Source organism: Calliopsis andreniformis, chromosome 1 (assembly GCF_051401765.1).
Source record: "Calliopsis andreniformis isolate RMS-2024a chromosome 1, iyCalAndr_principal, whole genome shotgun sequence".
In the NCBI taxonomy this organism is placed as follows: domain Eukaryota; kingdom Metazoa; phylum Arthropoda; class Insecta; order Hymenoptera; family Andrenidae; genus Calliopsis; species Calliopsis andreniformis.
The window spans coordinates 1,311,993-1,339,526 of record NC_135062.1 but is presented as its reverse complement, the minus strand read 5'-3'; the positions used below and the strand labels follow the sequence as shown (position 1 = coordinate 1,339,526).

The 27,534-nt window shown below is 35.3% G+C and overlaps 1 protein-coding gene across 20 annotated transcripts in view; it reads left to right on the top strand.

Moving 5' to 3' along the window:
* Nucleotides 1-27,534, top strand: part of LOC143189077 (uncharacterized) — a 407,881-nt gene that overhangs the window by 134,848 nt on the left and 245,499 nt on the right. The gene's annotated exons all lie outside the window — the stretch shown is intronic.

Below are 27,534 nucleotides of genomic sequence, written 5' to 3'. Positions count from 1 at the left end.
GTATGTGCCCGCCACTCTGTGATTGGAATCAACGTCCACCGAGATCCCGTAACAATTTGTTCGTTCTTTTGGAAATTATCATCATTCACCAGACGTGATAACCGCTGTAGTCCAGATGAGCTCGGGCTGTGGACTATGACCAACGATTATATCCATTTACCCATCATACATCTGGATAATGTGTATAACAGAACGACCTATATGCAGCTTAAGAAACTTTAAACTACATTATCTCAAAAACAAACACCTATTGGACAGAAACCTAATAGACTTTTTTAATACCAGGTATACAGGGTGTTTCTAAATTCGTGGGAAAACTCGGAGATGTAGGTACAAGACAAGAAAATAAACCGAAAACTTCCTATGCAATATTCTCGGAAACGCTTAGTTTGTTAGTATAAGCGATTTTATATTTCGTAAAATACCGATGTAACAGCTTTTGAAGATCTAGGCATTTCTGGGCCTAAGTGAGCCTCTGGCGACTTGCAACGTGTGTCGAGGGATACTTCATCGAATGGGAAACCATACTTTTTATTTGAAAATACTATTGATATTTATTTACGATTAAGGGGTTGCTTTGGCATTTTTAGAAAGTCGAAAATTTTGCTTTCTCATAAAGGGATAGCTTGTATTTTTTTAAATAACGTAGAAAAGATTTCATACTAAAATATTAAAAATGAAATTCGGTTTGAATGCCCTCTCATTTCTCAAAATGTTTCTCTCTTGACGAAAATTATATCAAATGTGACAAGGTTCTGATTATTTGTAATACAGGTACTTAAAACGTTGAAACTTAATTTGTGGAAAGGAATAGTTTACTCTTTCGTGTTCCAATTTAGTAATTCGCTATGTCATTCGTTCTTTATGTATATATAATGTATAATCCTCCTACAAAACATTAAAAATGCAATTTTTGCACAAAGCACTTAAGATGCCTTTATACCTTTCAAAGTTTGTCATGGAAAAAAATGAACTTTGTTACTTTCATGGAGAGGAATATAAGCTTTTTGAAGAAAATTTTATTTTCTCAACTTAACTTTAACTTTACTACTACAATTAACTTTACTTTTATAACATACTTTTACAACTTAATTTCATAAGTTTAGAATATTCATACAAACGAACTTAGGTAACTGAAAATAATCTGATCTTGAGTGAATCGAAAATAATCTGAATCACCATGCATTCTGCTCTTATATTTTTATAAGTTAATCCCCACTGATTGATGCTTTAATCATCTTGATTTAAACATGTTTACGTGACTTCTAGGTAACAATTTTCCAAAAATTTTGTGGCATTTAAATTTATGAAATCATAGGTAAGGTTTGCAAGTACCCACTTTTTTAAGTTACAATTATGGGGCATGTAACATTTACACAATAAATATCAGTGCAACTACACTGGATTTTATTGGATAGCAGCAAATTAGTTACAAGTTCTTCTAAAACATTTAAGCTAATATTTGAGCTAGAATAGTGGATACTTGCGTGCCTTATATAAGATTTCATTATTTTAAATGGTACAAAATTTTTGGAAAGTTCATTTCTTTCTATGACAATGTTTGAAATGTTTAAAGGCATCTTAAGTACTTGTCTCAAATTTTGCATTGTTAATGTTTTTGGGGATGATTTCACAATTTTTTGTAAAGATACCTTTACAGGCACGGAATCGCCTATATTGCCTTTGATCTGTCCGCACGCAAAGCTTATTACTGATTGATTGAACTCTCATACCGATCCGCACATTTTATATCTCCTTAGCGTCATTGTTTCGCAGGTAACTATTCCTTTCGATTGCCGCGCCACCGGTCACCAGAGGTTTCCCCGGGAGCCAGAGCGGTCGACCCGTCGCGTCGTGAGCCAAACTTGTCATTAAACATGAACATTTTCAATTAACCCCATTGACGAATCTCGTGACTCTTCTTGTTGCCTGGTGGCCCCGAATTGACCATTTTTGATCTCACCATGTACGCTTTTTAACTTTCACACTCAGGCAGATGGCCTCCCTTTTGAGGTTTATGGCGGCCTAAGCTCGACGTTTTCACGTCTACCTTTGCACGCTTGGTTTGAACCATGACTAAACGCTGCTGCGTAGTCGAATGTTTCTGTCAGCGAGAATTCGCGTGGTTTTTAGGGTAAACCCGCGCGTTTGAAGCCAATGCATCCGCAGATGCATATATGTCGGGACATCAATTTTCACTTCGGACCCCCCGCTATAGCTCTCTCCTTGGGACCCTCCTAGCCGCGTATACTCTTACCCTCATACAATTTCGCCCTTAATCTTACACATTCGCTGGATTCCATCACCTTACAATGTTTTGATCATGTCAACCCACTCACATCGGACGTGGACGCGTTCACTCATTCAGAGCTCGTTGGATAATTTGGAAACGGTGTTCCTTGGCGAGTCTTTTACTCAACTTTGATGTAAACACAATCCGTACAACAATGTGAGTGAGTTAATCACACTCCACACACTCATATCTATCCGCAACAAAAATAACACGCTTATACCTCTTCGCAACAAAAATAACGCACGTATACCTATCCGCAAGAGTATCTACTATATATCTATTTAAATTGAGTAAAAATGTAGCAATAGTGGAATTCCCTTCGTGTCATTCCATGTGCAGACGAGCATAATTTTTCTTTCGATAAATCAAGTGTTACGTATTTTTGTTATAAAGAATCTCAATCATGTCATGTTTGACATCATTTTCATCAGGAAAGCATAAGGAACCGATTGGTGTAACTTACATGAAAATCCAATTACTACATTAATTGCTATATTAATTCATTATGGTCCCTTTGCTTTTCGGTGTCGAGCTCCAACGTAAGGGTTCCCAGTATTTGGTTACTCCGAGGCACATATCAAACGAAGTAGTGGGGATAACCGCGACTCTCGATCGTGATGATAGAAACGGTTCTCGTGCAAATAATTACTGTACACGTCAACATGGCCGTTCATTTAATCCGTAAAATGAAGCACTTTTAAACAGGTATAACTTTTAATCCCATGCATTCCTATTGTTATTATTGTGTTTTCCAGAATCTAGTTTTCAAATTCTATCAGATTATGTAAAGTTAGTCTCGACTAAGTTTTTAAAAAAAATTACTTATTTGTAATTATTTCTAATTTTGCAAATAAAATCGTCCTAATGTCGCCGCTGATAGAACAATCAGCATAAATTATTTATTTCACTAAGCAGATGTAACACCAGTTATTCAGGTATATCAATATGACGTCATCGTAATCTGTCAAATATGGCAAAAATACTCATTTTTACATGTGCATAACTTTTTAACTAATGAACTCCTAGATTAAAGAGTGATATTTTTGGACTTAACTCGTCAAATACTACAAGAATATACAAAAAAGGTCAATAATTTTGTGGGCGCTCACGTAAAGTTTACCCGAAGAATTACTATTGCAAGCAAATGACACACTTATATCTAATAACACAGCCACCCATGAGCTGATAGTACAGAGTATACAGTCAACAATAGCGTGCATTGCACAAATGAATGAAGCTATATGTTCCCAACTATTAGAGGTAGAAAACGTATCACTGATATCAACTGTGCCTTTTTACAAAATAGAACTATACAGGGTGCTTCGAAACGCAACGAAATAAATTTAAAGAGTAATTACACAGGGTGTTTCCAATCATGTGAGACGAAGACAATGAAAAAAATTCAACTGAACATATTAAATGAAACTCACCTGAATTGTCTGTTCAATTCATACATACAAACATCACGATTCTCTCGTTCTCGAATGTCGAAACACAATATAAGGGTATAGTTGAATAACACTAAATTTACCTACTCGTTACAATTCAGAAGGCAAATGTAACGTCTCTAAAGCAAAGTGTTGAGCTTTATACTCGTAATTTCTTTTTTTGTTTAGATTATATGACAAATGTCGCTAGTATTTATGTGAGGAATTTTGCGCGTGTGTGTATGCATATATGTACATATGGAATAGGCCTGTAAAAATGAGGCGTAACAAGTACCTTAAAAGGTAGCTAAAACAATTATCCAAAGCAATCCTTACTTTAAAACATGTATTGCGTATAGAACATGTAGTACGAGAATCTTTTACGCTTATTTTAATCACCGAAGTACAAAGGTAATTATATTTTGTTTGTATTCATTGAGAAATGTATTGTGTTATAAAAGTGAAAAACACGTGCAAATATTTTGTTTATTACAGACGCTAGCTTTTTTCTTTCCTATTTTGTAATTCAAATTCTAATTACGATTAAATTAAAGAATGGAAATTCATTACTGTTTTTGTAACAATCAAAAACAAAATCTTTTGAGTTCACGCAATTAAGATAAAATAACAACATAAAGTTATATTGTTAATGTAAAATCGACTTTCCAATGGACAAAAGATGAGGAGTTCGTATGGTCTGCGGTTAAAGAGTTAAAATCCAAAGCTTGGATCTTATTTTAGCAATAATTTATTCAATGATAATCTTATTCTGGCTTATCATTAGTATTATAATAACTATAATTTGATTATTTGAGTCCCTTAGTTGACAAGTAAACTAAGTCCCTTTTCTTAATATTGTAAAAATTGGACTTTTGTGTAATATCGTATAAAAAATTAAATACAAGATGTAACTTTATTGTACCAAGATAAAGCAAAAGAATAGTAATTATATCATTATAAATTAAAATAGAATTCATATTTTTTCCAATAGTAAATAAACAATAACGTAATGAATAATGAAGTGCCATTATTATACTGAATTGTGATACCACTTCTTTGTGAGAAAGTGACTTAACAATGATTGTTAATGTATTAATAATCATAAGTTACACAAATTTTATTTTTATTAGACTACAAACTTACTGTAGACTATATATTAAAAAAACTTATTCGTTGCTAGATTCTTCACCACTTTCTTCAGTACTGGTGTTTAATGCCTGAAAAAATGCATGATGAATTAGAATAAATTTGAGCAAATTTAACATGCTCTTCTTTTTGGCCGCAGAGACTGGACGCACAGATGGGTATAAATTTTCCTGTAGTATATTTTTCAATTGCAATGAACTGTCACACTGGGTACACTGAATATTTAATATTTCGAACTCAATATCCGGAGAAATTTTAGTTTTATAAAAAATATCAAATTGTTTTCCACGTTCATAGTGTATTTTTGTAGTGTAATTTTGTATATTAATAATGTATTTTTCTTACACTTTGTTATTGACCGTTCTAGCTATTTAGTTGAAAAAAATTTGTTCCTTTCCATTTCATAAACCACAAACTTATTGTGGTTCTCCAGGGACGTAAATAGATGAATGGTGTGCTACGGATTCTACACATCCAAAATCTGAGTCATTTTGATTGAGATCATCATATCATCACTTTGAACTAATTTTAACAGAGACAAAGCATTTTTATATTACGATTTTGTCTAGTACAAGAGGCACTATAAATAATTATCTTTTCTTTATAACCAGCAACAGATTTAATATGTTTAACTAAACATGATACTATTTCTTGCAATCCTCTGGATGCTAATGTTTCATCCGAAACATAAAAGTATCCTTCATTTTCACGTAAGTCGTGAATACCGAGATTATAACAATACATATTTGTCTTATAATACGCACCAGAAACTGTTAATATTGGAAATCATAATGCTTTCTTTAAATCGATACTACATACATAAATATTACACAATAAATATTATTTGAACACTTTGCTTTTTCTATATCCTCTTTCATAGAATTACGCGCTACTTCAGCTTTTCGTAAATGTAACTTATGTTCATCTTCGAATATAACAGTGGAGTAAGTCCATATGTTCCCTAGAATAATGGAGTAAGTTCAAGAAATTGGACTTACGCCAATATTCCAGATATTTTTATAGTCACTTAATTTATAATGTAAAATTGACTCTTACTTTTTCTTAACATTAAACAAAGTATACACGAGTTGATATGTTAAATAAAAAAAGCATTCTTAATATTTATTTTTGTAGAAAATCCATTTTTCGTAATTTTGCGACTTATGCCGCTTGTCAACTAAGGGGCTCATTTAATGAGAAAACATTTGAAATGGAGGTTATGATGCGTAGGATAATGATTAACAATTCAATAAAGATCTAGGTTGTAACATGATTATGTAAAGACGCTTATTTTTTGTTGAACGAGAGTTGAAGTTAAGTTCTCTACATCTAAGTTGAGATTCCCGACACGAGAGGATCCTCAATATCGACACGAGACGCTATTTAGGTACGAGAGGCAGTCTGGAGACTTCTCGAAACAATAATCCACGCCTAATGCCAAAATATCTGTAGACCTTTCGTTATCTCTCGATATCGGTCGATTTCCATAGAATTTGGTATCACTTTAATCAGCAGAACATAAAGAATTCGTACATTCAAAACAATTTTGCCAAAATTAGAAATTTTGAATGAGTAGTAATTATTAAATCAATTGCGAAGTTTTATTTGTATGATTACATTGTCTTTTTGCATAAATAAAATAAGTACATTTTTGTTTGTCATTGCTTGTAATTATGCGCCTTATATTTTGCACTGATCATTCTTTAAAACGTTAGATAATTTGTGATTGCAAATTCACTCAGTATACACGCATTACAACGCCATTATTCACCAAGCTTGCCAACACTCAAAGCTATAACAGCAAACTAAAATAGGAACTTTCATAATGTAACTAAAAACATAAATCTTAATACCCTTTCTCAATTTTGATCTTCAACGCAAAAAAAAACAAAATTGTTAATCTATTACTTTTAGACTATCTCTATGACTAATAAACATTTTCGCTGCAAGCGATTTAGTTAAAATATCGGCACAATTTTTTGTAGTTTCTACATAGTGTAAATTTATCAAATCCTTATTAACTAAATCTTTAATATAATGATATTTGATATCAATATGCTTGCTTCTTTTACTATTTTCATAGTTTTTAGCAATACCCATTGCTCCCTGGTTGTGTATGTATAATATTGTTATTGGTTCTTGATCGGTTAGCTCTTTGACGACTCCTTTTAATGACATAAGCTCAGCAGAAATTAAAGCTGATGCCGCATATTCTGCTTCGGTGGAGAATAATGCAATGCTTTGTTGTTTCCTTGATATCCATGATACTAAATTATTACAATAGAATATTGCGCCGCCAATAGTACTTCGTCTGTCTATTACGTCTCCTCCCTAATCTGAATCTGTAAAAACAACTAAATTAAACGAATTACATTTTACATATGTTAAACATCTTTCTTTTGTGTTCTTTAAGTATCTTAATATTTTTTTTTGCTGCAATCCAGGTGGTTTGAGTAGGTTTATCTAGAAATCTACTTAAGTATGACACTGCATATGTTATGTCAGGTCGTGTGCTCATTGAAATGTACATTAAACTTCCAATTAGTTCTTTATATGGCACATCGATTATATTATTATCCACCTCTGCATGGAAATTTGTCTCCATTGGTGTTGCAGCCCCTTTACAATTTTCCATTCCGAATATTATTCGTATAACATAATTGTTCTTCTTTTAGTTTACAAACAGAAGTCACTTTTTGATCTACTGAATCCGTGATTAGTGACCATGGTATTAAATGTTTTATTCCAACATTTCGGCGCTTCTTTTAATCCGTATATGGCTCTTTTTAATTTGTATACCACTCCTTCTTGCTCTGTTATTCCCTTTGGTGGTTTTATAAATACGTCTGATTGTATTTTTCCATTTAGAAAAGCTGTAGGTACGTCTAGTTGTTTTATTTTTCAATCATTTTGGAGAGCCAAAGACAATATTACTCTTACTGTAGAGAGTCTAGCTACTGGAGCATACATTGTATCTTCCTGATGTAATTGATATCCTTTGGCGACTAATCTAGCCTTTTTTAAGCCTTCTTCTTTCATGCTGAATACCCATTTCGTGTCGATTGCATAGGCTCCTTTGGGTAGTGTAGCCTTTTTCCATGTTCCTAGTCTGTCATGTGCTTGTAACTCAATTTTGATAGCTTTTTGCCATTCTTTATGCTGCACTGCTTCTTCGTATGACTTTGGGTCTGCGTTCGCTAACATGTAATATCCCAAATAAACTTCATAATCTTTTAAATGATTTGGCATTTTTCTTGATCTCTTTGCTGTTGTTTCTTCGTTTTCTCTTTCCTTCACTTGTTCTATTTGTTCCATTTCAATATCTTCATTTGTTAAAGTTGTTTCAGCTTCCGAATCATCCTTCTCTTCTGATTGTTCATCATTGTTTCTTTTTTCCTTCGTATCTTCTGCAATTCTTATTCTATTGAAGTTCTTCTGTTTATTTCTTTCATCGAACTTTACATCCCTTGCATTTATTATTTTATTTATAGATGGAATCCAAATTCTATATCCATTATCACAATAGCCGACCATTTTGCTTTCTATTGCTCTGTTTTCCAGTTTCTCTGCTTTATGTAGTATTTACGTCCATGTTTTACATCCAAACACTCTAACTTTATCTAGATTTATACGACCATACCGTTTTTTTGTTGGTATATCACCTGCTAGAGCGTTTGTAGGTGATCTGTTCAGAACAAATGCTGCTGATCTAATTGATTCACCCCTAAGATTCTTGGGTATATCTTCTTCAGACATCATTACCCTTGCCTTGTTCAACAATGACATCATTACCCTTGTTCAACAATGTTCTATTTATTCTTTCACTTACACCATTTTGTTGTGCCGTATATGGAATTGTACTTTGTATTTTTATTCCCTTGTCATCGTATAACATCTTTAGCTCTTCATTCACAAATTCTTTCCCATTGTCACAGCGCAGTTTGTACACCTTCTTCTCGAATTGAGCTTCAATCCTGTGTACATATTTCTTGATATTTTCGACTGCTACATCTTTAGTTTTTAACAAATATACTGTGACAAAATGTAAATAGTCATCCATAATTGTTTGGAAATATTTTTCACCATTTATGTTAATTTTTTTTATATTTAATTTAAATTCTGTCCATATGACAAAAATCTGCCATTGTTAATTGTTCGTATCGCAATTTTTTTGTTGTAATGGTAGCAGGTTTCAATGTGTTTACTAATGCTTGTATAGTAGTCCATTTATTTTCTTCTAAATTCGCTCCATTTATTTGTATACAAAAATTTTTTAATTCCAATAACCATGCCAACATGTTAAATGTTGAGCCCCATCGTATTACGCAATTTAAAATCAGCATTTTCAATTTTATTATCTTCAGTACTTGAAGAATCGAAGAATTCCGGAGCTTTTTCACTAAATTTCGGATTTCTTGTAAAATGTGATTAACATGACCTTTTTAATAATGTTGTGTATGGCCAATTAAAGTGTGTGTGACACACATCTCGCACCTATTACTAAAAGACGAAAGTATTTTTTTCAGTATCAAATAAGTAGGAATGATCCGTACAGTTTTTAGTTTGCTCTTCTTCTAGAAGCCTAATCATTTTCAACATATTTGCCTCATTGTCGATCGTTATTGTATAAATATTATTAACACCCAATTCATACTGTGCTAACGTATCAATTATAATATTTTTTAAACTAATTCCTGTATTTCTCTGAAATATTTCTTTAACACCTAACGTAATAATGATTCTTTCGTTTTTAATATGCTGTATATTTATTCCAAAAAACGACCTGAAATATCGCATCGTACTATCAACTTTTAAACTAACTAATTTATTCTGAACTTCTAATTTTACTGATTTTCGAAAATCCCCAGCTCTTTTAACAACTGCATCCCGAACGTTGCTTATATTAATAGCTATAGGATTATCTACTATTTCCATAACGAGGTTTATGATTTTTCGAAATCCGGAATCTTGCATAATATTTAGTGTTTTTCGATTTTTTGTGATTAATTCGAGATATGCTGCTATCAATAATTCACCTAAAAATTTTAATATTTTTGAAGAACCTGCAATTTGAGAAGCACTTTCTTCTACTTTTCTTGTCTTTATTATTTATATTTTCACAATAACTGTAGTAAATTCATTTGCATGGTTATACTGCAAATACCGTGTTAAATTGCTAGCATGTTTTCCCTAAGAATTAAAAAATAAAATCTTAAAATCATGCAACGTAACTGTAAATAAAAGGATATACCTCATAGATATTTATCAAACTAAATGTGTGTTTAGTACGTAAAGATGTTAGAAAGTTTTTTTGTTGAACAATTACATGACAAAAACTGTGTCTTATGACAAATCATTTCTTATTTATTTAGTTGCTACGTCACAGTGATGTTTATAACATAACAAGAATAGATAAACGATAATCGCGTGGTGACATATATGTTGCAATTTATATATGTATAAATATATAATTGTAGAGTTTATCATACCGTTACATTCACGCCACATCCTTCGATAAGGCACTTTCATTTTCCAAGAGTAGCGGCATAGCAAAAGTATTGACGCACAGAATGTTCAGCATTCATTTCAAATTTTAAGTATGTAATACATACTTACACTATGCAATAATAATTATACAATAAGCAAACGAATATATACAGTTTGTATATACAGTGGGGGACAAAAGTATTCGTACACTTGGAATATAGAAATAAAAACAACAATGTTTTTTATATTATTAATTATATTCAAACATATGTAGCTGTATATTATACATAACACTTATAACAACAAATGAGCAAAAGACAAAGCCAATAACATTATTTAGTAACTTAAAATGAATAGAAATTCACACAACCGTAAGAAATTGCCGGGACAAAAGTATTCGTACATTTAGTTATTATAATTGTAGCAATTAATTAAACGGGAATATTCTCAATTAATACTTTGTAGGATACCCCTTCTGACGAATTACTTCATCTAATCTATTGGGCATTGATAACACTACATTTTTAATGAAGTCAGGTTCTATATTACACCATTCTCTTTTTAATATTTCTTTTAACTGTTCTTTCGATGTTATGTCGTGTTTTCATAAGTTTTTTTCGAGTTTCGCCCATACGTGTTCGATTGGATTTAAGTCAGGTGATTGCGGGGGAGTTACTAACATGTGGGGAGTATTATACAATAACCACTGACGCACTATATAGGCTGTATGTTTCGGGTCACAGTCTTGCTGAAAGTAAAATATTTTCCCAATACCTAATTTATCTGCACTTTCTTGTAAATTTGCTTTTAAAATATTTAAATATAGATGTTTATCCATTATTCTGTCTATTATTACTAAATTGCCGACTCCAGAAGCCGAAATACACCCCCACACCATCACACTACCACTTCCGTGTTTCGTTGTCGGTTGCATATTTTTGAGATCCAATGCAGCATTAGCTCTCCGCCACACTTTTTTATGACCATCCGACTCAAAAATATTAAATTTTGACTCGTCGGAAAATATTACGTTCTTCCAAAAGTCGTTGCTAGCGTTTATGTATTCTTTTGCGAATTCTAATCTCTTTTTTTTATTTACTTTGCTGATGAGTGGTTTTCTCCTCGCAACTCTGCTGTTGTATCCTGCCCGATGCAGCACTCTTCGTACTGTTTTTGGATGAACTTCCTTATGCATATATTCCTGAAGGTGTGATGCAATTTCTGATGCACTAGTATCTGGTTTTTTTTAAATAATTCAGACAATTTTACGCTCTTTTCTAGTAGTTAGTTTCCGGGGTCTACCAGTTCTTTCTCTATTCCGTAACGTACCTTCTTTTTTATACTTATTTATTATACTCTGTACAGTTGATCGACTTCTTTCTACTATTTCTGATATACTTCTATATCATTTACCTTCTTCGTATAATCGTACAATAATTTTTCTTTCTTCGAACGTTGTTTCATTGTGTTTTCTCCCCATATTGTAAATATTTAGTGTTAACATCTACTCGCCACGACTGGACTAACTAAACTAACATGCCATCTACTAATGCAATGATTACATTGCTCGAAATGTCCTGATTCCATCGTAATTGTTGTGTTTATGAACATAAATGATACTGTACGAATACTTTTGTCCCGGCAATTTCTTACGGTCATGTGAATTTCTATTCATTTTAAGTTACTAAATAATGTTATTGGCTTTGTCTTTTGCTCATTTGTTGTTATAAGTGTTATGTATAATATACAGCTACATATGTTTGAATATAATTAATAATATAAAAAATATTGTTGTTTTTATTTCTATAATCCAAGTGTACGAATACTTGTGTCCGCCATTGTAACTAACAACTAACACTGAATACAGTACGGGCAAAGAATTTATCAACATGAAAACATTTTCACTGCAACTGATGAAATGTAAATAATCATGTGGCATATAGCCTAGCAGCTGTGACTGAGTGAGTAGCGAACTTGGTGGGATGTCGAAGGCGTATATTTTTCGCATATAAACAATAAATACTGTCGTAAACATAAAAGGGTAGGAGTTCTGCCCCCTCGGCAGATTATTGGAATATATGTAGATTAGAATTGGATATAGGTATATTAATATCAACTGATATTTCTGGAAAAAAGTATCAACTTACTTATACCGAAAAACCATTGTTATAGAAGAAATCTACATTTAGTAATATAAAACATTGATATTTAAGCATCTAATAAATTGATGGTAATAGATAAATTGATAAATAAATAATTACATTCTTCTATAGAATGGTTAGATAGATTAATTAATGTATTGGAAATTAATAATTGCATTTGAAAAAGCATTGGAGATGAAAATTTTTTTCAACAATGTAATTCCAAATTGAAAGTATATACTTGTATGATAAGTAAGCGCTACGCTCGTATATTGGACTGTAATTATGCATATGATTATAAATGGTTTATTGGCAATCAATATCTTGCGGTTGCTTGTAGTAGTATTAATAGTACTAAACAATCCATACAAATACAAGTAATATGTACAAATAATCAATAACTTTGAACTGAAAGGTACAAAATGACGATGCGTCTCTGCATTTTCCTGCAGATGCGCAGGATGGCAGGTTATTCTGGGCATAGCGCGCGCACGATCCTCTCCGTGCGCGGGCGGTCGTAAATGTGTGGTACTCATTTCACTACTGTTTCGACTCTTTGAAGTGGGCCTGAGGACTGTACGCGGCCGCGCATTGCACCAATAGGAACGGACTTTCACGCAAAACTGGCCGTGCACCTCGAAAATTTATCTGCGAGGCGCGGTTGCAGTAATGGGACCTTGCCTTAAGAAACAGTCTCGATTCCTCTGTACAGGAATAAGTTGCCTCTAGATAGTCGTACTATTGAAACCTGACGTCAGACTAGAATGTGTTACCTGCTGCTTGTGCAGCTATTTATATACTTCTCAGTTCAAGTTAGGGGTTGCGCAGTAATTCGCTATTAATATCAGATTTATTCTAGTTTATACACGCTTTTGCTAATTAACGCATAAAAGACTTTATGTTTTATTGAAGCTATAATAAAAATACATGGTGAAACATGTACATGTTTCAATATCTTAACGAGTGGTAGGAGACACCAAATAGATTATAAAGTGTCCCATACAATATAGTGTTCGATCTGCTTCCGTTTTATAATAATAATGCTTTAAAGTTAACATATTTATACGGTAAATTACGAGTCGAAGGAGTAAAGGCAATGGCGTAATCGCAGAACGTTCCCTATGCAGTTTGAAAATGGAAGAGGTTAATTTGCCCATCCTCGGATGAATTCTCTGTGCAATCCATGCCCGTGCACATCGTGGTTGTTCGGTCTTAGGGTGTTGAAAAATATGGAGGGGTATCGTTGAATAACGATCAATCTCTTTACTCGCTGTAATCCACATGTCAAATCAAAACACTCCGTATAAGAATTTGAAGTAGAGGATAATAATGTATCCACTATCTGACTAATCTCCTGATCTAAGCCTATATTGGAAAAATCTGCACATATCACTAGAAGTCTTGGAGTAGAATTTCGGGAAAAACTGCACATACAGCAGGAACTCAGCAAGAATATAATCAGGGGCACAAATGTTCGACATCGAAGACCGAGTTGATGCGCGAAGAAGGTTGCTTAAAAGTTGATCTATAACGAGCCTTTGTTTCGTCTGTGAAAACCGTTGTCGGTTAGCATACGTAACTTATCAAAGGTGTCCTCGGTAGGAGATTCTGTTGCGCCCATAACAGACACGGCAAAGACGACGTACAGGGTGTAAAGAAATGTTTGGTCTTGGCAGTCATAGGCGTATTCTACATCTTCGGATCGATGAAGATCTATAAAACCTTGAATTTCAAGGCCAAAGTTCTTTTTTATTGCATTGTATTCTACGCATCTTAGAGATAAAAAGTGTCAAATGAACCGTGGGCCAATACTGAATCGTTTTATCAGAAATTGATGCCGAAGTTTTGTCGGCTGTAAGATGAATTTATTTAACTTCCATAGAAGTTGGAGATTTCCAACTGAAATGCTAGTTGTTGACATAAGCACGGTCATTGCGAGAATGTAAACACCGCTACAGGGTTAAAGGTCACATCAACACAGTTCGAGTGACCTCCACTGTCGTTATTTTGATTACTTTGCTTTGATTGACATCACATTCGTTTAGTAGTTGCGTCTAGCTTTTAGTTGTGTGGTCATTTATGTGTAATATAGTATTATGGTGCGAAAATATATAAATATCCGGCATTTGCTTCGTGCGGTAGATGAAGCATTTGGAAACTATACCAGAGGACGCGAAACATATAAATTGTGGTTTACACGTATTGGAAGGTATGCAAGAGAAGATCCTGATCGACGGGAATTCCAACGATTACACCAACGTTTTGTAGATGGAGAATCAATATTGAATTTCATTAATAATTATAGGGAAGCTGGTCAACCGCGTGTATCTAGTAATGAGTTTGCGTCACATTACTCGTCGTGTCGGCATCTCATATATGACAATGCATCGTATAATGCGTGAAGAATGTCTCCGACCTTTTCGAATTCAAAGTGTTCAAACCCTCCGAAATATTGACTATAATATTCAAAAACGTTTCTGTCAAGTGATGCTTCGGAAGTTGCACCGAAATCAGAATTTTTTAAAAAATATTATTTTCACCGATGAGAACAGTTTTTCTAATCACGGTTTACAAAACAGTCAAAATGTTAGAATATGGAATTACCGAAATTTCCATAAATTAATGGAATTACCCTCACGTCATGACACAACATTTCAATCAAAGACCTTTTTCAGTCAATGTGTGGGCAGCCATTCTAGGAAACAGAAATATTGGCCCTTTTTATCTTCCATATCGTTTAACGAGTGAGAATTACCTTAGGTTTTTACGTTGACCGAATATTGTTGACCGAACTGCGTCTTATCATACCGCGTGAAAGGCATCGTTTTACTTATTTTATGCACGATGGAACACCACCACACTTTAGTCAGCCAGTTCGAGACTTTTTAAATCAAATGTTTGGCTCTAAATTGATTGGTAGAAGACATACACCAATTATATGGCCTCCGCGATTACCCGATCTAAATCCATTAGATTTTTTCTTATGAGGAGCGGTAAAGGAACAGATACATATATAGATCAAGGCACGAAATAAGAACTATGCAAGAATTGAAAATTCGAATAGGGGATGCTTTCCAACATTTACGAAGTATACCAAATTTACATCAGCGAATTATAAACAATATTCAAAATAGATTAGAGACGTCTTTGCAAAACAATAGTGACCATATTGAAGCTGGAATTCAAAGTCGACTATTAAGAAATATTAATCAGAATGGATCGGTCCTTTTGGCTTAGAAGAAGAAATAGAAGATGAACATCTTTCAAGACTTGGAAGGTAATATTGATTATGATCGATTGTTAGATTTCCTCTAAATAGCAGATAAACAACAATACTAACTACATGTTTTATTAGAAGTGTGAACAATTCTTTAGAAAATAAGGAAAACTAATAATGAGAGTCTGCTATTATTTTTTATGAGGACGGTTGAGTTTTGACCCATGGTTCTTTGATACTTTCTATCTCCCTGATGCATAGAATACGATAATTTGGTCAAAAAACATTGGCTTGGAAATTTAACGTCAAGGAGAATTTTGCGGCAACTTTTTTTACAGATCTTTATCGATACGAAGATGTAGAATACACCTATGACTGCCAAGACCAAACATTTCATTACACCCTGTACGACTCTTTTCGGTTATTACAGTTGAAGTCTATCAGCTATTCCAATTTCAGGCCTGACGTCGAGTGAGGCGTCAGAGTCTGAGAGAGAGAGCGAGGGAGAGAGAGGGAGAGAGGTAGAGAGAGAGAGGAGAGAGAGAGAAGGGAGAGGAGGGAGAGACCGGAGAGAGGGAGATGAGGGGAGAGGGAGGGAGGAAGAGGGGTGAGAGTGGCGAGAGAGGGGGCGGAGACAGTTATTAGGAGACAGTTATTAGGAGACGTATTGGGAGACAGCCACCGCCGCATAGCGACTAAGTTGTGATTCGCGCTTACGCGAGACACCTGACGATTTTCGGTAGTCAGTTTGTGAATATCTATTGAGCACATCTCAGCGAGCACTCTTTGGCTACCAAACCACTCGAAGTTTTATAGCCGATTGCAGACGCTGCTTTCTCTGTTTCTAGCGATCTGCATATTTCGTTCTGGGTGAATATCACGTACTGCGCATGTCTCAAATGAAGCACATCGCGCTATAAAGAGACGCGGTTTTTTCGTTGCAAGCCTGAAAAACCAAACTGAATCAATAAGTTACTTTGATTCCTGGCGGCTGTTATTCGACGTGGGAGTATCAGGGACCACTCCTTGGATGACTACTGGTTAGTGGCACACTCGGAAGGTACACTTAGCTTGAGGCAGGTCTTATTCCTCCGCTGTACCGCTCTACTCTCGCATCCACGCAAAACCCCCGTGTGACGAACAGATGCACACGTGTGCGGTTCCGCTAATTTTGTTCTATACTTCGTTCACTGGGAGAACGTAGTTGTCGGTTGACGAGTTTTCGTACCCTTTGCGCAGTTCACGCCTACGCTCATTAGTTATTGGCTCTGTCACTCCCGAGCACATCCCTACCCATGAATCCCTTGTTGGGCCCTTGGAGGTCCTACCATTTCTAAAGAAAGTCACTTCTTCAAGTGTTAGCGCATAAACGGTGTGAAAGAAATTTTGAGCAAGCAAACGATATTCTTTTCGATTTTAGTTTTCTCCGAAAGTATTAATGCGGCTCTGTTAGCAAATAAAAATCTTCTTGAATATCGTCTCTGTCGACCGAAAACGTACTGGTACTAGTCAGTATTCTTACTGCGTTGCAATACCATAAACGACCCTAGATTTCCCGTGTCATAAACTACCTGGTCGCATCGAACATTTTGTAGGAAATCCAGGAAACAGTTCTACCGTTGCTGTTTCTTTATAATCAAATAAGCTGTGGATTCTTATACATTGATATCTCAATAAATATTGTTTCTTAATAGATAGAAACATTTGTTTCATTTGGACACTAGGTATACAGAGTAGAAAGAAGCAAGGCGTGTCCTTTTAGGCTCTTGAATCCTTCACCAATCTCAGTGGAAAAGTCAGTCGGGGCAATGGAAGCCATCTACGTGAAACGACTGCGTTCTCTCAGTGAACGCAGTATAGGCGTCAGAGACGATATGACAGCCGCCGGACTCGATCAGGAGATCGATCAGGAGGCCAAGTATCATCAAACTAGGAGACCAAGGATCATCGCCTTAGCCCCCTGCAGCCCCCCTGGATCTTTAAAACTTTGAAGTCAATAAATGTCTGTTCTTCTCAGGACAGACAAAAGGAATTAAAGTCGTACGATTTCTTTTGGTTAACCCACCTTCTCACCTAATTCGGACCGACGTTAGATCCCCTTTAGCGATCCTAACAAAGGTCCTTGAATGTTTAGCATTCAAATTCCATGTTTCAATGATTTTTGCAAACACAATTAAAGTAACTACATGAGTTATATCGTGTTCAGTAGTTACGCCTCTTGCTGTGTCTCAGCAAGTGCTACTAGACTCTAATAATTTTTAGATCAATTTCTTGATGTCAGAATAAACCGAATTTGAAATCAATTAATACGTGGATACATTTTAATAAATAAAATCTCATATCGTATTTCATGACGGTGGGATCCTAGTATGTTGTAGCTGCTAACTGCGAATTTTTATTTTCTATTTGCATGAAACAATGTACATAATTCGTTTAGATATTAACTTCTTGACCTATTTTTTTTGGTAATATTATCATCTTCATTGACAGTCTGAAACGACACAGTATCACAAACTGCTAACCACTGAGTTCCCCTTAACTGAACCTCGATCCATCACGCGATAGTGCGTGATCGGCAGTAAACTTTATGCTAAAAAATGCATAAATCAAATTCCTCTGAAATGAATTTGACATTCATCATCGAACGAGTTGACTCCGAAATTCTTTTATAATTTTTATAAGGGACTGCCATAAATATATCCTCCCGAGCGTGTTGCGGAACCGTACAGGTTACCAGGTATCTCTCACATGGCAAACCCCTGGCGACATTACGCATAAGACAGTGTATAGATGTGACCCAGATATTTGATGTCGTCCGAGTGTATGATACGCATGAAACGACCAGCGCGCATATTTATATACCGACGAGTGCTAACTTTTCAAATTTTGTGGCCTGTCCTTAGCGGCAGTCTTCCGAGAACACCAATGACCGAAAACGAAAAGTCTTTAATTTAATTTCAAATGGCAATAACTCATGAAAATCCAAAAAGAATTATGGAATGGACTCGTTTGAAGATGTATGTCAAATTCAATTTAATATTTAAACAAATTACGTACGTTGTTTAATGCAAAATTAAGAATGCGCAATTGGTTGTTTAAAAATATAAGTGTTATATCGTCATGAAATGCGGTACGATATTTTATTTATTAAAATATATCCACGTATCGATCGACTTGAAATTCCGTTTATTGAGACATCAAGAAAAGGTCTCCAATAGTCGAGAAATGTCTTCAGGCATCTATCACTATCTATTTTTGATTACATTCGCTTTGGTTACATTAGTACAAGAAACGTAAACGCCAAGCTAGACTTAACTCATGTAGTTACTTTAATTTTGTTTATAGAAATCATTAAAGCAAAGCATCTGAATGTTAATAATTGAAATACAATGAAAGTAAGAGTCTTTGAGTGAAGATCCAAATATCTATCAATACCGGGTGTCGTGGGGAATCCTCGATGAGTTTTTTAAGAAGCTACAATAAGCTTTTCGATGAGCCTTCGCATCGAACGTTGTACCGATCCCAACGATACGCGCTGCAATTTTCTTACAGTGCGATTTTCCAAAATCATACCCTGGGCGTGCCAAGCGGTTGACACATGACCCGGTATTTTAAGTCATGCTGTTAGATTGTATAGCTGATTGGATCTCTCTTTCTATCCTTAGGAGCAAGTGCGTCTTTCTTAGTGACTAGATAAAGCAGATTCCTTCATCTGCAAAACACCCCATGCACAATTTAATTAATTGTTCTGTATTTGTTTATCAGTCTAAGGGATTTTGATATTGATTCAATATTATACGGGCCTGCATGTAGATATGAGGTAGTTCAAAACACGATTTAACCTGTTTTGTGTTTAAGTTAAATCAAACCGGATTGCTCGCCATTATTTCTTTACAACACGAGCCTCCCTAAATTACCAACACGACCTATAATACCTATTGTCAACCGCCATTAAAATAGCGCTAGATACTGAGAAAGAAAGACTACAGGTACCAGACAAAAATAGGGAATAAGCAAGGACCTGTGAGGACCCACGACTCGTAAATAACTCCTTAAGGTGTAATAAGTATGTGGCAGCTCGGCACTGCCACCACGGCCTTGTCGTTTTTTCTCAATTTCCATTTCCGTTTTCTGTTCTGACTTTCTCTTCGACTTTCGCTGTTCTTAACCTTTTCTTCTAATACTTTACAATTTCCAGCCTATTCTTCCTACATTCTATCCCAAGGATTGGCACGGGTCTGGTCATCGTCAGTCATATCTGGCAGCCACATCCGCGCGAGGCTCACGACAATTTTCCCCTTTTTACTTTCTTTACTTTTCTCTCTGTTCTGTCCGCTTTCCTCTTCGTTTTCCAGCTCTCTTTCCATCCTTTTCTTTCCCTGTTACTATCTCTAGTTTGTAAGGTATAAGAAAGGATGATGTTAGGGCGCGCGGACAGTCGGAGTCGAACTTCTGTAGTTTACATTTCACCTTGTTAATGAACCAGTTTTAATTAAACACGTGTATGTGTCTCCTGAATAACCACCTCAAGTAGGATACGCGTCATATGGGAGAAGCACCATTTGCAAGCTAGAGAAGAGACAACGTCGCAAAAGTTATTCAACGACACGATGGTATTGTGTTTAAATATTTACGGACGGGAGAATTATTATGTGAATATGTGTGAACCCTTTCTATCTCATAATAAGCATTTTGAGTTGCCGTATCAATTGCAGCGAATAAACACACTTATTCTTAGTCAATGATATTCATCATTTAACTGAGTAGCTATTCGACAGTGAGTGATCTCTCGCCTCCCTTGCATGTGTACTACCCTGCCATTCATACAACCATTGCTCGATGCCTCTGCTCGAGCTCATATCTGATGATTTCTACCATATTTTTAAACTCTTATAACTAACAAACAAAGCCTAAAACGCGAAATCGTTATTTTCGATTTTCATTGTGTTTTGGTGTCTAGAATGGCTTTTCAATTTATCCCGTGCTGTTCACAAACATGCTGTATACATATGCCAGAGCTGTTCAAGCTAGAACACACGTATCCTCAGTGGTTCTGTCACTCTATTTCACATTGCCGTAGAAAGCAGTGAAGATGCTACATATTCTGTCATGACCATCTTTTTAGTATCCCGAATCTCCATGACAACACAAGCCACTGTGTGGGCAGTAGTCATTGGAAGGGGAAACAGTTGCATGAGTAGTCCGTATGTTGGACAACTTTGACATATTGTTGACCATTCGGCCAGCAGAAAAAGTTCAATGTAAGCTAGGACATACAGTACAGAACAATACAGAAAAGTTAGTGTCGATCTACAGGGACCAACACCGCACCTAACGTGTTAAAGTGGACATCAATAAAGTTACCAACAGAAGTTTAATCTCCTCCCAACAAAAATTTTCTACAGATACACTTTTGTCCTACAATATAAACATCCTTCAGTGAGCCTATGAAATAAAAATTACTAATTTACAAATGGCAAATATAGTTTTATGAGATTCGAATCGTTCTGTACTTATAGCAAGATAGTACCGGCGCATAGGTTTGGCCGTACTATCCCCCTTAACTCTATAAAGTAACAAATTTTGCATATAATATTTGCATTCGAACTTAATTTAATACCATTTTTTTAATATCTCTAAGGGATATATCTGCACTCGATAAAATTATCTATACTATTACATGAAGCGGTAAAGTTGCTTTGGTTTTTCAGGGTAAGCTCTGAAACTACCGAAACGACTTCCAACACTTTTTTGCTGTTATTTCTTTGGGTTAGGTTATCTCTTTCCGAGTGACATAGGTTATACCTTATATTGTATTGCGTTCTCTTGAAAGAGGAAAATTGATACATAAAAAAAAAAATCTCAAATCTAGCACCAATTCTCACGTCACGCATCGTATGGCAGTCAACTCTCCATTGTTTTTTTACAGTTAACTACAGTAATGTTACGTTTAAGTTACAATAAGTCGGGGGTCCGCATTGTAATTTTTGCGTTACAGATACCGATTTTATTCCAAGAATTCGCTTGCATTCAAAACTCGAGTTCCTAAACAAAGAACTAGCGAGAGTAAGTGAGAACGATATAGTAGGGTGAGTAGCGGCGGCCAACGGCACGTACTCAAAACAAATGCCGCGTGCATTACAAAACATATGCAATTTCAAAAATATTAATCTCTATAATATTCATCTTATTTTTATAAAAATGAATCCTAACACTACATAAATCGGACAAGTTTTTATTCTTAATCAGAGTTCATGATTTTCTCTTTCACGCACACATACACGCGCGCGCGAACACACACACGCGCATAATGAAACTCTAAATTGAGGAAGATTTAAGAAACGCTTTTATTGTATCTGTGCTACTTTTAAAACGTTAAACAGAGTTTTAGTCAATCTACATCCACGCCAGCGAAGGTGCGGGCAAAATCTAGTCTATTATATTTCTTAAATCTCAGCCTTTGCAAAAATAACCTATAGGGAAATGAAAGGTTATATTCTTCATGAGACACACGATATGAAATATACTTTTCGAAAAGTAAAAAAAAATCGGAATGTTTGTGTTGTCAAATGCAATAATGTTCTGTATAAAAGAAAAAAGGTTTTTCCTTCTTAATAACATAGTCTCCCCTTGTAAAATTTTACAGCTGTGAACAGATGGATATAATCGTCTACCATTTACTTCTTATATAAGAGAAATAATAATAATTTAAATTTATTTAGCTGAAATTATAACATTTTATTTTATATTTGTCATTTCTTTAATTCAGTTAATCGTACCTTAAAATTGAAGTATTTGAACATAGCCTATAATAATAGACTTTATAAAATGTTAAGAATATAAGGGGAATAGTAATCTGTAACAACTTAAAGAAGCTTAGGGACAATAGGTAAAAGGAACAGAAAATTGGATATGTTTATTTTAGTTCTATGTAGTTCTGAGATTAAAAAGGTAAGTTATTTCAATTATGTATAAGTGTTGTGGTGATTATTCATTACTTTTAATAATTACTCTTAATTACTTTGTGAATGACTGTTTAACGTGTAATGTGCGTAGCACGGCCGCGTTGGTCGGCGGAATGTTTTCTGCTCAAACGCTACGCGCGTTAACAGTAGATTCGACAATGAAGTAAAGCAGTTACTTCACCCTCGATAATAGATTAATTATTGTGAATTCGTTTTCGTCTAGTCCTATACAGGCCCCGTAGTGGATGCTTGTTCGAGGGAGGGTGGAGGCTTGTTTGAAGGTCTAATTACTAAATAGACTGTATTGTGTTTGCAATATTAAGATAGGTGAATATATTCTGATGATAAACACATTTTAAAAAAACATTAAACAGGAAAGTCAAGTAAAACAAAAATAAAAGAATTACAATCATAAAAGAAATGAAAAGAATGTACAATGAGAGACTCACCAATCTACTGGTTACTTCTTTATACAAATTTTAAATGTTTTCTTTGAATTACTTGGTCTTTATCCGATTTCCAAAAACCTGGAGTATTATAGACAACTGGAGTATACCTGGAAAACTGCACACACACACACACGATTAGAGATATTATTACTATATTTTTAAGTCGAACTTGGATAGTAAGAAATAATCAAGAAAAAGGAAAACTATTTAAATTCTAAACTATTTGAAATTTTAACGTGCGGCTATGAGTCTATTCACTCCCGGCTCACTGCACTTTTGAGTGAATCTCTGTTCGAAACTATTGAGGATCTAACTAATACAAGAAAGGATAATTAGCCCACGGACCCCTCGTCGCGTACCTCACGACTTGTCAACGAAGAGTGTCGCGCCTTGGAGCACTTGGGCGAGACCCTGGCTGGGCTAGCTATCAACAAACTGATGATGCATTATTGTTACCTGACGGCAAGTCGCGGTTGCTCTCTCGAGGCTCGCTTAAAATCACGCGTGTGTGCATGGTACATGTGTTCCTTTGATTTCTGCACTCCTCAACCAGTATGTTTGGTGATGCTCTCAACCATTCTAAATTTTGAGTCTACATTCTTACATACTCGCATTCATTCGCACAATAGTGATTCCGGATATGTATAAAAATATGTATATGTATAAAATTAAGAGGATAATAATACAAAGGAGAGACATTATAATTTTACCAATGAGGTAGTATTTCGGCAAGGGCTTGAGAAATATTCGCAAAACTGTTGTTCATGTGGAAATAATGGGAACGAATGTAATCAACAAGGGATTCCCCATAACACTATGTGTTGTTGATGCATCCGTTGTGAATGGCAGTTTTATTATCATTAACTTTATTGGAGAATCAGTGGATGTATAGAGATTCTACGTATTAACCGGGCGTTAATATCGGGTTGCTGCAACGGCAGCTTGTTGCAGGATTCGGGAGACGTTTGCGAATTACTTGATGCTAACGCCAAATGTCGGGTGGCGACCAACTGTCGCGACGACGGTAATTCCTCGCGGGAAAGAAAAAGAAAAAAAAATTTAATCGTCACGGAACGTAACAAACGTAACATTTTAGATATTTACTTTAAATTTTAATTTTTCATATAGACTTCGTTTTATGCTTCATCAATATCGTTATTATTATCCGTATTTCGAAAGAAAATCCCTGGTGGCCAGGGTGTCTAACTTACGGTATTAATACTTTCCTGACCCATGAGTGGTGTTTCTTCCACACGACACGCGCACTTCTTAGCTGGAGGCGAACGTTTCTTTGCCGCAGCACGTTGTTGCAATGAGGATAATTTTCAGTTGTAAAAAACAAGGAACACAGCAACTTGGAGGCACTTTTGCGTATTTTCAAAAGAAGATAGATCTTGTTTCGCCGTTTTGCGTGAAATATTGCAAATATTTGTATGTAACAGTCACTTAAATAATGCTTAAAAATTAAATTAATATTGCTAACATACCATTAGTGGTTTGAATTATGTTTCAGAAATAAAAAAGAAGCTAACGGTAATAAACAGTAAATAAGATAATATGGAAGTAGCGGAATTCCTGCGATACGAAGAAACTGTAAATTATGCAGATTTAATTAACTGTTACATAAAATAAATATACTTTTATACAATATAATATTACATATAATATTGCATCGTGATCGTGATTTCTTGCATTTGTCGAAACAAACTATTGTGTAGGATTTAGGCCTGTCGTTCCTACCCCAGTCTCTTCGTATCGGTTTCAAGAGACACCCGTTCAACCCGTAGCATTTTAAGCGTGGTCGAGAGTCGAGACTTCCTACTGTGCTTTCTGGTCTCGCAGATTTTCTTGTACCGAAAATCAATAAACTTTTACGCGTAATATCTAAAAAACTATTTGAAAAAAGGTGTATACATTAATGTTTGCCGAATTCGTCTTGAAACGTATTATCTATTGATCAAACAAAAAATATATAATCCCATTTAAAAAACCAAACTTAACTTTTATATCTCTGTAAACAATAATGATAAAAAAAAATTGTTACGGCCAATAAATCAGCCCCCTTTTGCCATTCAATTTCATATAAAAACTTTTTTCGTATCTTTAATAGGTTACCAAATAATTGACTGTCCAGGATTTCGTGGAACATACTGTATATCTACACATGTATAGGGGAAAATTTATTGGCTATAATAAATTATTTTTTAGATTATTATTTTCAAAGATATGATAGTCAGGTTCACAGGGAAAGCATTTCCAGAATTTGAGCCTACCGTTCCTGCAGCAGACCTTTCCGTATCGGTTTCAAGGAACAATGTATGGCATGTGGCACTTGACGCGCAGGCGAGACTTCCTGTGGTGCTCTCTACTCGAGCAGGTTTTCCTGTGCTGAAAAGCACTAAACTTTCGTATGCAATATCTTGAAAACCATTTGGAAAAAAATACATAATTTCTGTGTCATTGAATTTGTCTTGAAACTCACTACAAAGTGATCTGAAAAAAGTATATAGTTCCATTTAAAAAACTAAACTTGATTATCATATCTTTGAAAATAATAATATAAAAGATAATTTGTTATAGTCAATAAATTTTTCTCCCTATACCATGCAAATTTCATATAAACAGTTTTTTTATATTTTAAACAGTTTAGGAAATAATGGACTGTACGGTGTTACTCGGGTTACCACCCTGTATACAGTCACTATCACTGAGTAATGAGTGAATTTAGAGTTTGTGTTCGTATATTTTTGTTACGCTTCGTTATTGGTCGTTTATCTGTTCAGTTGAAAAGAATTCATTCCTTTCATTACATAAATTATAAACTTACTGAAATGTCGAACAGTTTTCATACAGCGGTATCAATCTTTGGATTCAGTTGCACATTCTACAGACAGAAAATTTGAATCATTCAGTAAAAATGAATGGCCCGATATTAAGGACTTCTATTCTATACCTTTTGTTGGTATATCATAACTTTGAATTCGTTTTAACAGAGATAGAGTTAATTTTATAATACGATTTTTTCAGTATATGTATCACTGTTATTACGAGACGGGACGTTAGCAGCGCGAGAGGTTGTCGAGGATAGGAATATTTCCAAAGAATGTAGTGGTGATGTGTTAGTTGGTACAACGAACGGACGTGATGCGAAATCAGTTAGCCGTTGGGATTATTGTAGACTATGATGAACCTGATGTAAAATCAGGGAGGAGAGGTGTGCTTGCGGACGAAACGGATCTGTGATCAGTGAGCCGCAGGAGCGTGAGTTGCGTGAATGCACCTGATAGAAAATCAGGGAGTCACTAGGACTTGTCACACAGACGAACTCAAAGTAAGTTGAGGTGCTGTTAAGAATGTTGGTGAATTCAAACAAACAAACCTGATGCGAAATCAGTTAGCTGCACGATAGGTTAGCTTTCGTGGACGAACTCGAATAAATCGAGAAGCCACTAGGTTGAATACAGTTTTCTATGGAAGTAAGGGCACGCGGACGAATCTGATGTAAAATCAGAGAGCCGCAAGAAATGTTAGTAAGCCTCGTAACCTTTTAATTACTAATTGATACAACTTGAGCGTCTAAGCTGTATCGTGGTGGATCTGACAACTTCGAATGGGATTGCTTAAAGTAATTATAGGGCTGAAAGCAATCCAAGCAAATTACTATAAATACTTGAATATATTCTAAAATCAGTCTTTACATACAAGTGTACACTGTAGTGTTCTCACGTAAACTATATGATTTTATTGTACGGTGTTAACGCTGTTACGAGACGGGAGGCGAGCAGCGCGAGAGACCGTCGAGGATAGGTATATTTCCAAAGAATATAGTGGTTGATGTGTTGGTTGGTACACGGACGAAACTGATGCGAGATCAGTGAGCCGTTATGATTATTGTAGACGAGGACGGACCTGATGTAAAATCAGGGAGCCTCTGAGGATAGGTGTGCTTGCGGACGAAACTGATCGGTGATCAGTGAGCCGCAGGAGTGTGAGTTTGTGAACGTACCTGATGCGAAATCAGGGAGTCACTAGGATCAGTTTTACAGACGAACTCAAATTAAATTGAGGTGCTGTTAAGGAGGTTGGCGAATTCGAACAGACGAGCCTGATGCGAAATCAGGGTGCTGTAAGGAAGTTGGATAATGTACAGACGAACCTGGTATCAGGTGGCTGTAGGAAGTAGACGAAACTGATGTCAAAATCAGTTAGCTACAGGATAGGTTAGCTTTCGTGGACGAACTCGAATAAATCGAGGAGCCACTAGGTTGAATGCAGTTTCTTTGGAAGTAAGGGTAAGCGGACGAAACTGATGTAAGATCAGTGAGCCGCAGGAGATGTTAGTGAGCCTCGTAACTTTTTAAATTATTAATTGATACAACTTGAGCGGTTAAGCTGTATCGTGGTGGATC